Source organism: Panthera pardus, unplaced genomic scaffold, assembly GCF_024362965.1.
Source record: "Panthera pardus isolate Hobbes unplaced genomic scaffold, ASM2436296v1 HiC_scaffold_8, whole genome shotgun sequence".
Classification (NCBI taxonomy): Eukaryota; Metazoa; Chordata; class Mammalia; order Carnivora; family Felidae; genus Panthera; species Panthera pardus.
The window spans coordinates 100,424,421-100,435,843 of record NW_026527013.1 but is presented as its reverse complement, the minus strand read 5'-3'; the positions used below and the strand labels follow the sequence as shown (position 1 = coordinate 100,435,843).

The 11,423-nt window shown below is 37.9% G+C and overlaps 1 long non-coding RNA gene across 1 annotated transcript in view; it reads right to left on the bottom strand.

The window, feature by feature from the left end:
* Positions 1–7,149: 7,149 nt before the first annotated feature.
* The window catches only part of LOC109263734 (uncharacterized), a 31,249-nt gene continuing 26,975 nt past the window's right edge, over positions 7,150–11,423 (bottom strand). The window contains exons 2-3 of the long non-coding RNA XR_002078358.2: positions 8,150–8,509; positions 7,150–7,312 (exon numbers count right to left, since the gene is read on the bottom strand). This is a non-coding gene — a long non-coding RNA (uncharacterized LOC109263734). The remainder of the gene's footprint in view (positions 7,313–8,149; positions 8,510–11,423) is intronic.

Here is an 11,423-nt window from a genome sequence, read left to right as displayed (position 1 = left end):
AATGGTTATTTTGAGCTGAAGATGATTGAGAAAGAGCAGAGATCAGAGAGCTTTTTACCTTTCTTCTACCTGCCTAAAAACAGAGCAGAAATATCCCTTAATGAAGATGTCTCCCTCTTTCATATCAAGGAGAGAATAATAGACTTTACCACTGGAGGTAGAGTCTGAATAAACAAACCTTTACTAAGTAATCCTTATCTTCCATTAGTGTCCCCCACATAGTTAGGTCTATAGAATTTATCACCCTTTGTTGAAATGGAATATGAGAGCTCAGGTCTAAATGTTTCTTTGGGTCTTCACTCATTTTTTATGAAGGCCTCTGTGTAAGTGTAAAAATCAACATCAGACAGAATTTGTATGCCCTTTCTTCTGTTTGTATGCCCTTTCTTCTTTTCCATCCTTTATCAGTTTAATTCACAGATCTTATTAAAAGAAACTAAAAGGGTACACAATTTCTTTTTTCCCTACAATGTCTTTGCTAATCTTCCTCCTACTTTTCAAATACAGGCTATGTTTTCTTTGTGGCGGTGGCGGGGGGGGAGCTATACAGGACTTTATTATTTTTTTAATTAATTTTTATTTTTATTTATTTTTTTATTTTACATCCAAGTTAGTTAGCATATAGTGCAACAATGATTTCAGGAGTAGATTCCTTAATGCCTCTTACCCATTTAGCCCCTCACCCTCCCACAATCCCTCCAGTAACCCTCTGTATGTTCTCCATATTTAAGAGTCTCTTATGTTTTTGTCCCTTCCCTATTTTTATATCATTTTTGCTTCCCTTCCCTTATGTTCATCTATTTTGTCTCTTAAAGTCCTCATATGAATGAAGGCATAGGATATTTGTCTTTCTCTGACTAATTTTGCTTAGCATAATACCCTCTAGCTCAGTCCACATAGTTGCAAATGGCAAGATTTCATTCTTTTTGATTGCCGAATAATACTCCATTGTGTGTGTGTGTGTGTGTGTGTGTGTGTGTATGTATATATATATATATATATATATGTATATATATATATACATATATATACATATATATGTATATATATATATACATATATATATATATATATATATATATATATATGTATATATAGTATATACACACATATATACTACATCTTTATCCATTCATCCATTGATGGACATCTGGGCTCTTACCATACTTTGGCTATTGTTGATAATGCTGCTATAAACACTGGGGTGCATGTGCCCCTTCAAAACAGCATACCTGTATCCCTTGGATAAAAACCTAGTAGTATAATTGCTGGGTCATAGGGTAGCTCTATTTTTAATTTTTTTGAGGAACCTCCATACTGTTTTCCAGAGTGGCTGCACCAGCTTGCATTCCCACCAGCAGTGCAAGAGATCCTGTTTCTCCGCATCTTCGCCAACATCTGTTGTTGCTTGAGTTGTTAATGTTAGCCATTCTGACAGGTGTGAGGTGATATCTCATGGTGGTTTTGATTTGTAGTTCCCTGATGATGAGTGATGTGGAGCATTTATTCATGTGTCGGTTGGCCATCTGGATATTATCTTCAGAGAAGTGTGTATTCATGTCTTTTGCCCATTTCTTCACTGGATTATTTGTTTTTTGGGTGTTGAGTTTGATACGTTCTTTATAGATTTTGGACTAACCCTTTATCTGATATGTCATTTGCAAATATCTTCTCCCATTCTGGTTGTTGCCTTTTTGTTTTGCTGATTGTTTCTTTCTCTGTGCAGAAGCTTTTTATTTTGATGAGGTCTGAATAGTTCATTTTTGCATTTGTTTCCCTTGCCTCCGGAGACATGTTGCGTAACAAGTTGCTGCAGCCAAGGTCAGAGAGGTTTTTGCTTGCTTTCTCCTCGAGGATTTTGATGGCTTCCTGTCTCACATTTAGGTGCTTCATCCATTCTGAGTTTATTTTTGTATATGGTGTAAGAAAGTGGTCCAGATACTCATTTTTCTGCATGTTGCTGTCCAGTTTTCCCAGCACCACTTGAAGAGACTGTATTCCATCACATATTCTTTCTTGCTTTGTCAAAATTAGTTGGCCATACGTTTGTGGGTCCATTTATGGGTCCTCTATTCTGTTCCATTGATCTGAGTTTCTGTTCTTGTGCCAGTACCATACTGTCTTGATGATGACAGCTTTGTAATACAGCTTGAAGTCTGGGATTTTGATCCTCCTGTTTGGGTTTTCTTTTTCAAGATTGCTTTGGCTATTCGGAGTCTTTTCTGGCTCCATACAAATTTTAGGATTGTTCGTTCTAGCTCTGGGAGGAATGCTAGTGTTATTTTGATAGGGATGCATTGAATATGTAGATTGCTTTGGGTAGTGTTGACATTTTAGCAATGTTTGTTCTTCCAATCCAGGAGCATGGAATATTTTTCCATTGTTTGTGTGTGTCTTCTTCAATTTCTTTCCTAAGCTTTCTATAGTTTTCAGTGTATAGATTTTTCACCTCTTTGGTTAGATTTATTCCTAGGTATTTCATGGTTTTTGGTATAATTGTAAATGGGATTGATTCTTTGATTTCTCTTTCTGTTGCTTCATTGTTGGTGTATAGGAATGCAACCAATTTCTGTGCATTGATTTATATCCTGCCACTTTGCTGAATTCATGGATCAATTCTAGCAGTTTTTGGTGGAATCTTTTGGGTTTTCCATATAGAGTATCATGTCATCTATGAAGAGTGAAAGTTTGACCTCCTCCTGACTGATTTGGATGCCTTTTATTTCTTTCTGTTGTCTGATTATTGAGGCTAAGACTTCCAATACTATGTTGAGTAACAGTGACAAGAGTGGACATCCCTGTCTTGTTCCTGACCTTATGGGGGAAAGGTCTCAGTTTTTCCCCATTGAGGAAGATATTAGCATTGGGTCTTTCGTATATGGCTTTTATGATCTCAAGGTATGATCCTTCTGTCCCTACTTTTTTAAGGGTTTTTATCAGGAAAGGATGCTGTATTTCGTCAAATGCTTTCTCTGCATCTATTGAGAGGATCATATGGTTCTTGTCCTTTCTTTTATTGATGTGATGAATCACATTGATTATTTTGTGGATATTGAACCAGCCCTGCATCCCAGGTATAAATCCTGCTTTGTCGTGGTGAATAATTTTTTTAATGTATTGTTAGATCCAGTTGGCTAATATCTTGAGGATTTTTGCATCCATTTCATCAGGGAAATTCGTCTATCGTTCTCCTTTTTAGTGGGGTCTTTGTCTGGTTTTGGAATCAAGGTAATGCTGGCTTCATAGAAAGAAGTTTTCCTTTCATTTCTATTTTTTGGAACAGCTTCAAGAAAATAGGTGTTAACTTTTCCTTAAATGTTTGGTAGAATTCCCCTAGAAAGCCATCTGGCCCTGGACTCTTGTTTTTTGGGAGATTTTTGATTACTAATTTCTTTACTGATTATGGGTCTGTTCAAATATTCTGTTTCTTCCTGTTTCAGTTTTAGTAGTTTATATGTTTCTAGGAATTTGTCCATTTCTTCCAGATTGCCCATTTTCTTGGCATATAATTGCTCATAATATTCTCTTATTATTTTTATTTCTGCTGTGTTGGTTGTGATCTCCCCTCTTTCATTCTTGATTTTATTTATTGGGGTCTTTTCCTTTTTCTTTTTTATCTGGCTAGGGGTGTATGAATTTTGTTCATTCTTTCAAAGAACCAGCTTCTGGAAATACAGGCTATGTTTTAAATTCACTTCCCTCTTGCTCTTTCAGGGCAGCTGATTCTAGTCCCTGAATAAGATGTTCCTGATCAGGTTTACATCATTTATTGACACAAATAATATTTGTTGGGTACCTACATTGGGTTAGGAAGCAACTATGATTAGAACAAATTTCCCACCTTCTTGGAGTTTACTTTCCAGAGAGGTGAGTTGTAGAATAAGAACAAAAATGTATGGTATATTAGGTGTAGGTAAGTGGAATGTAGAAAAAAATAAAGCAGATTCATGGGGCGCCTGGCTGGCTCAGTCAATGGAGCATGCAACTCTAAATCTCAGGGTTGTGAGTTCAAGTCCCACATTGGGCATGGAGCCTACTTTAAAAAAGTAAAGCAGATTCAGAATATCAGAAGAATAATCACTCCTGCCATTTACTAAAATATTATAATATGCTCAAAACCCTGCTAATTAAATGTCATCTAACTTAATCATTACAATTTAAATAGCTAAATAGTACTAGCCACATTTTGCAGAAGAGGCTCATCATTGTTCAGTCACTGCTAATAAAAGGGAAGCTGAGATTTAAATCCAGATTAATCTAACTACAAAACCGTTTTCTTAATCAGAATCCTATACAGCCAAGTACGGTAATTGCAAAATAAGAATCATCTGTAGAAATTAAAAAAAAATACAGGTGTCTGTGCCCTAAGCTAGTACTCCATCTCAGACATCTCAGTGGGTGGCGTTAGGACTTATGTATTTTGGAAAAGCACCAAATAATGTAAAACGCTGTTCTTGACTATGTCCTGAATGTCTGTCAAAAGCCTTACTTAAATCTGTACAAAACAGAGCAAATTATTTTCCTTCTAAACCTCTTCTTTTCCTTCTTTTCCCATTTATTAATAATATCACAATCCTTACGAATTTAAAAACCAAGTATATTAGTTTGGGCCCAATCAGGAAAGAGAAACAACACAGGGATGGGTAGGTTTAATATAAAAACTATTAACTAGAAAAAGGAATAGAAGTATCAAAAGATAGTCTTGGAAAAAGAAAAAAGAATTGCTATAGCAGATATAAGAAGCAGCCACTGTCCCCAGGGCTGACACAGAGTGCACAAAGAAGTCCCCACCTCTTTTAGCATGAGACCCAGACTATGTGGAACTGGGCATGGCCAGTTCACTGGATGGCAGAGAAATCATTGTGGTGCAGTGCTGGTGGAACTTGCCAGAAATCAGCCCTCTAATGTGCCAAGGAGAGCTGTTGACAGGGAGGTGTCTCACCAGAGGCATTCTGCCAAACCTTCTGAAGGGGATAACTGGGGAAGCTGCTGGCTGCTGGCCACCAGCCATGGGGAAGCTGTGCATGACACAGGAGCAGGTGCTGGGAAAAGACACATATGAACACACACACACATTTCATCAGAACAGGGAAGCAAAATCCTTTCCTCCTGTGCCCTCTACTGACAAAGCTTAACATTGTGCCAATCGGCAAAGGAAAAATACTTAAAGGGCCCAGGTCCATTTCACAGAGCAGGCTTGGGGTGAATTTGAAGTTGCATGGTTATAAATGGCTAACTGGTGCTCGGGCACCATCCCAGGCTGATTCCTCCCCCTCCCCACCACCACCTCACCTTCTGCTCGGTTTGTACCATGTCCTGCTGAGCTTGCCCTGGCGATGCCTGGACATCTCCACAGCTACATCATCCTCTTCTGCTCCTCATTGGTCTCCTGCTTCTCAGCAGTTCACATTCCAACCCTCCTTCCCCTACTTCTAGAGACACTTTTCTTAAGTCAAAAATGCATATATGGATGCCCTATGACAAGAATTCCTCTGTGGATTTATATAGGATACACGTTAGACCAAAGGGTATAGCACTAGCTGGTCTCAAAGGACTGCAAATGAGCATGGCCATATAATACTCTATCTGAAAGTTGGAAATTCTCTTCTTGAATTTTTCATCCTGTTTTTTATCCTGTTGAATTATGGTTTGGAAGCAGTACGCCTAAGGAATCGTGGGAGACATCTGACAGGATGGGAATGAATGAGAGAATTTTGCTGTCTCAAACTTGCATTTCAAATACTGCAAAGAAGTCCTTTTAGACCACAGATTGAAGATAGGAGAAAAATAGCACTATCATTTGAGTTATTGATGAACAAACAACTGAATAATTAGTGAGTACTTTGTATATACACCACCTTGAAGTGCTTACACCTGGGCATTGCTGGCTTCTCTATTAGGGAAAGTGCTGAGGACCCACAATGAACATGTTTTTATTTCTTTTAAAATAAGAAGGAAAAAATGAACATTTAGGTCAAAGAAAATATTTTAACATATAATATTAATATATTTTTCTGTATAACATTTCAATTATAAAATATAAATTTTAACATTTTTTATAGAGAAAGGATCCACAAAGGCAAAATTGCTCAGGGCCCGTGAAAGCCATAATGTGGCCCAGGGTCCAGAGGCTCAGACCCAAGTTGGGAATCTAGTTTAGTGTTTTCTAATCAGTAGGCCATGGACTCTCAGAGTTAATGCTCTTGTAGTTTTGTTTGCAGACTGAATAATCTCCGATAACAGTTGTGTAACTTTGTGATCATTAAGATAGGAATTTACTTTGAAGTGTTTCTAAAGTCATTCTTTCATATATATTGTCAGCAATGATTACCAAGAGAATAGTTACTATGATGTGTGCCTGGAAAGCATCCACATAATTTTGTAATGTTAGAAAAGTAATCCATAAACTGGAATGGCTAAGAAGCATTGATCTTAGTAGACTTATATGCAAACTATATCAACATCTTAAAAGGTCTTAATTACTATAATACTCTCTGGGCTAAGCCAAGATGCGTTCATTTAGGCCAAGAGTATACATCTCCTGTAGGGTAAATCTGAGAGATGATGACTGGCCCAAGCCTTATCTTGGAAGGGGAGGATTTTATTATGGATCTTCTATGGCTCAGGGCTGATTGGGGGGGGGGGGGGAGTGGGAGGGAGGGGAAGGTGGGTGATGGGTATTGAAGAGGGCATCTTTTGGGATGAGCACTGGGTGTTGTATGGAAACCAATTTGACAATAAATTTCATATATTTAAAATAAATAAATACATACATACATACATACATACATACATACATACATAAATATTAAAAAAAATAAAAAGTTTGATAAACTCTCCCAGCCTGTATAATGGATCTCTAAATTGTGAATGGAGTTCACTCTGGAAAAGATAGGCATATATGATTTCCTTTTGTTTTATATTTAATGTTTAAAAGAGAGGATATTTATTTTTTCATCCTAGTTAAATCCATTCTGTCTTTAGTCAGTTCTTCTAGGTTAGTAGTGTTATAGGTAAAATACTAGTCTTCTACCATTTTAGAAAATTCTTGTGGTAGGAGAATGGATTCCAGATTTGGAAAAACCAAAGTTGAAATTTTTAGTGAACTTTTTCTGGTTATGGATACTTCGAAAATCACATAACTTCTCTCGAATGGCAGTTGTTTTTATCCTTGTAAAATAGGCATAAAAATATCCCTCTCCCCCGACATGTTTCCCATCCTTACTGAGCCATCTTCTGGGTTTGGTAACCTCTTGTTTTGTCAAATACAGGATTCAGAGGTGAGAGAGTGAGTACAATTTTGTCCAGAAACCTGCAAAAACATTTTAAATTGCATGTTAACTCTACAGAAAAGTTAACAGTTTTGTTTGTAAACTAAATACTGATTCTTTACAAATTATCATTATATTTATAATAGCCAAATTAATCAATCAAATATCTTGCAATTCATACTTGCTATAAGGTTTTGTATTTTCATCCTGTTTCTTCCCCACAGCCATTACGGTGATGTGGACTTGCATTTGTTTTTTAAAATTAAAAGTTTTTTTCTTCACAGTATTTGCATTGCAACCACCATTCCTATCTAGTTCTAAAATACTTACATCATTCCAAAGTAAAACCCCTTACCCTTTATCTTTAATTGTTTTCTCCCCATTCTCTGCATTACCCATTCCCTGAAAATCATCAATCTGCATGCATTCTGTCTCTATGGATTTACCTATTTAGAATATTTCATATAAATGGAATTATAAAGATGTGACCTTTGTGTCTGGCTTTGTTCACTTAGCATGTTTTTGAAGTTCGTTTATGTTGTAACATGTATTAGTACTTCATTTCTTTTTATGCCTAAATTTGTATTTACATACATACATTCTATTGCATGTGTATACCCCAGTTTTGTTTGTTCATTCATCCACTGAAGGACTTTTGATCTGTTTCCACCTTCTGGCTGTTATCAAGTGTTGCTACCAACGTTCTTGTATACGTACTCCTTTGAGTACATGTTTTCAAATTCTTTTGGGTGTATTCCTGGGTCACGTGGTAACTCCTATTTAACTTTTTGAGGAACTGCCAAAATGTTTTCCACGGGGGCTAAACCATTTCACACTCCCACCAATGTATGAGGGTTCTAATTTTTTCATATCCTCACCTTAATAAAAAACGTTGATTTTGCTTAGTAGGCAGCTTAAATGAGATGGGAGTTCCAGAAGGAGAAGCAGTGAGTAGTCATCCCTAAATTCCGCCTCATCTAGACTTCTCAGTGCCTGTGTCAATGAGGAACACACTTGCCCTTGCAGAATCCACACCCCATGGCACTTCCTCAACAGGTACCAGGATGAATGCTTGGCTGTGCTCTCCAACTGGGCAGAGCTGGAGGCCATGGTAGCAGGATTGAAGACTCCCTTGGGATGCCATTTCTTTGTCTATATCCATCACCTCTCCCTCGCCATTTCTGTCCAGGCACCATCTCTCTTGCTACCTGGTGTACATTCAGAAGGCTTTGTTTTTTCTATAAACAACAATTATAATATTCTCTAAATGTAGCTTATAAACAGTGTTGTAATGAAATGTATGGAAACAAAAAGGAGAGAGTGTGCAAAATCTATCCTCTTGAGCAACTGCTGTCATTTTTCAGGTGCTTTCCAAGCCCTTACTCCTAAATGTTCTGAGAATAGATCTGTAGTGATTTATACTTTAAATACCCATATGTGTCAGCAGGGAAAATGTGAAATATACCCATATCTGGGTTTCTCTCCAGAACTATGAACTCACTGTCTCTGGACTAAGATTCCAGAATCTGCTGTTTTATGGTTTTCAAGTCCTATTCATCCTTAGCCAGAACTGTGACCCCAAGAGAATAAAGAATTTTTTCCTTCACTTCCAAGTTGTAGGTCCATTACCTAAAATTTACAAGTAATGATCCATCTACCTTGGTAAGGGATGATAGAAATATTTTTACAAGTTTTGTTTTATAATCTGCTTACTAACTGCCCTTCTTTTTATATCCCTCATCCACATACAGTTCTATGAGGCAGAACAGTGGGTGACCTCTCTGGAAAGCAGGAAAGTGTCTGGTCTGAAGTTGTCTCAAGTCTGAAGTGGGGTGGAGGGAAGCTAGGGTGTCTCTAGGTCTTTGAGATCTAGATACGAAGACTGATCCGCCACTGAAATGTATACATTCAAAGGGTAAATAGTAAATCTTATTTAGTTATAGTAATGGCCATTTATCAAACTTCTATCTGATTCTGGGGACTGCATTTTGTGTGTTATAAACATTATTTTCAAATTCTCAACAAAACCCATCAATTTAGCTATTTTACAGAAGAGGGTTAATGTAGCTTATTTAACCCTGCTTCCTCTCTACTATACAGTATGGCTTCTCTGCTCAGAGAGCTTACTCTGAGAATCAAGCTGGGGAGACATTTGGTCAACACCATAGTTCTAAACTTGGAGTGAGTGGCTGGTTAGCAGGAGTGCCAGAGACAGAAGGCTGTCATGACTAGGCCTTTACCTGTTTGGCTTGAATACCCATCCTGGACGTGGCACAACTGTGGCTTCCTCAGGTTTGCTGGGAGAAAAGCATATTAGTCTCCAATATAGACACTGGGAAGGAAGACAGCCAGGGTTTCCCACTCTGATTGCCTGGGCTCCTACTAGACATGGCTTTTATACCATTCGTTGGTACATCAGAAGGTTATTTTGGGAGGGCTTAAGTGGGCTGGCTGCCAGAGTGTTACTGTGTCCAGGAGAAATGGGGAATCCGGGAATTGGTACCTACTGGTCTGGGAAGATAATTCACATAGCCATAGAGCTGCAAAGGCTAAGAGATGGAAATTGACTGTAGGAGGGAAGAAGAGTTACTTCGATTGACAAGGTCGTCAAAGGCCTCACCAAGGAGATGACATAGTAGCTGAGATGAGAATAACAGGAGGAATGGGAAGATCCCGAGAAAAAACACTCCAGAGAGAGGGAACAGCAAGGGCAAAGGGTTTAAGATGGGAATGAATTGCATTGCCAGAGGAAAGTAAAGGTGGCCATTGTGCTAAATTTGGTACCCAAGGTGGGGGATATAAAGGAAGATGAGGTACAAGAGATTGTTGGGGGTCTATTCACTTGAGCCTCCTAGACCCAGGGTAAATAGCAGGGATTATATTTTAAATGCAGTGGGAAACAATGGATGGTTTGAAGCCTGGGAATATTATCTAATTCACACTTACAAGATTCCTTGGATAACTCTACAGAGAATTGTTTCTCAGAGGAGTGAAATGAAACCAGGACACTAATTAAGAGACTAGTAGTTCAGGAAGGTGATAATACCCAGCCTGGACATAAACCAGAGAAGAGGTATAGAGACTTGGGATTTATTTTGATAATATTAAATAACATAATTTATTAATGGAGTAGATCTGAGAGGGGAAAGAAAAAAGGTATGTAGAATGATTCTCTGCCTTTTTGTTTTTGAACCAGATCATTCCTTACTTTGCATTAGGGTCTTCCTGTTTTGGATTTATTTTATAATTTCTTATAAATTGATAAAAAGTCACCTCCTGTATACTGCTGCTACCCTCATGTCTCTTTTCACAGTGATGTTTTTCAGGACACTGATACTGACCCACTGACAAATCCAAGGTAGTGGATTTGTCACTACCTGTCCCCAGCACTCAGTGAAATTGGAATGATATTCACCTCTTCCCTTGCTTGTTAAAACTCTTACTTTGTTGGCTTCAGGTCACCAGCCTTCCTGAGGTTCTCTCACTTTTCCCTCTCATTTGACTACTTCTCTAGTCTTGATATCCATAGAGCCCTGCTTTGATTTTTCTCTTAGGGTAGAAAATCGCTTCTCCAGTTGAACTTGCGTGGCTTCAACTCCCAGACATTTCTGATGGTTTGAAAATCTATATAATAATAATAATTGTACTTAAATTGATTGTAAGATTGTTATGCACCAGCACATTTCTAAGCCCTATGTATATGTTACATCATTTTATTTATACTGTGGTATCGTATCACTATCCCTATTTTTTAAATGAGGGAACAGATTCATGGTTAACGATTTTGCTCAAGCTCACATAGTTAGCAAATGGCAGACCTTGGTTTTGAACACAGACCCATATGAATCCTGAAGTATCATAACAACTGAGGTCTACTGTCTTTCAAAATTCATGTTCATTCTAATTCTATCCTTCCCCGCAAACCCAACAAGACAAAACCCCTTCTTTTTGTAGTCTTTATTTTGCTTCATGATTTGATCTTCCATATGGTGTCCAAATCTGGAAATATCCTGGACTCTGCCCTCTCCACTATACCCTATCAAATTGTTCTTTATTTCTAGCAGCACTTAGTTCACAGATGTCATAGCAAATATATGTTGGTGACATCTCCTGCCTCCTAATTGATTTTCTGGGCTGGTCTTTACACAGTCC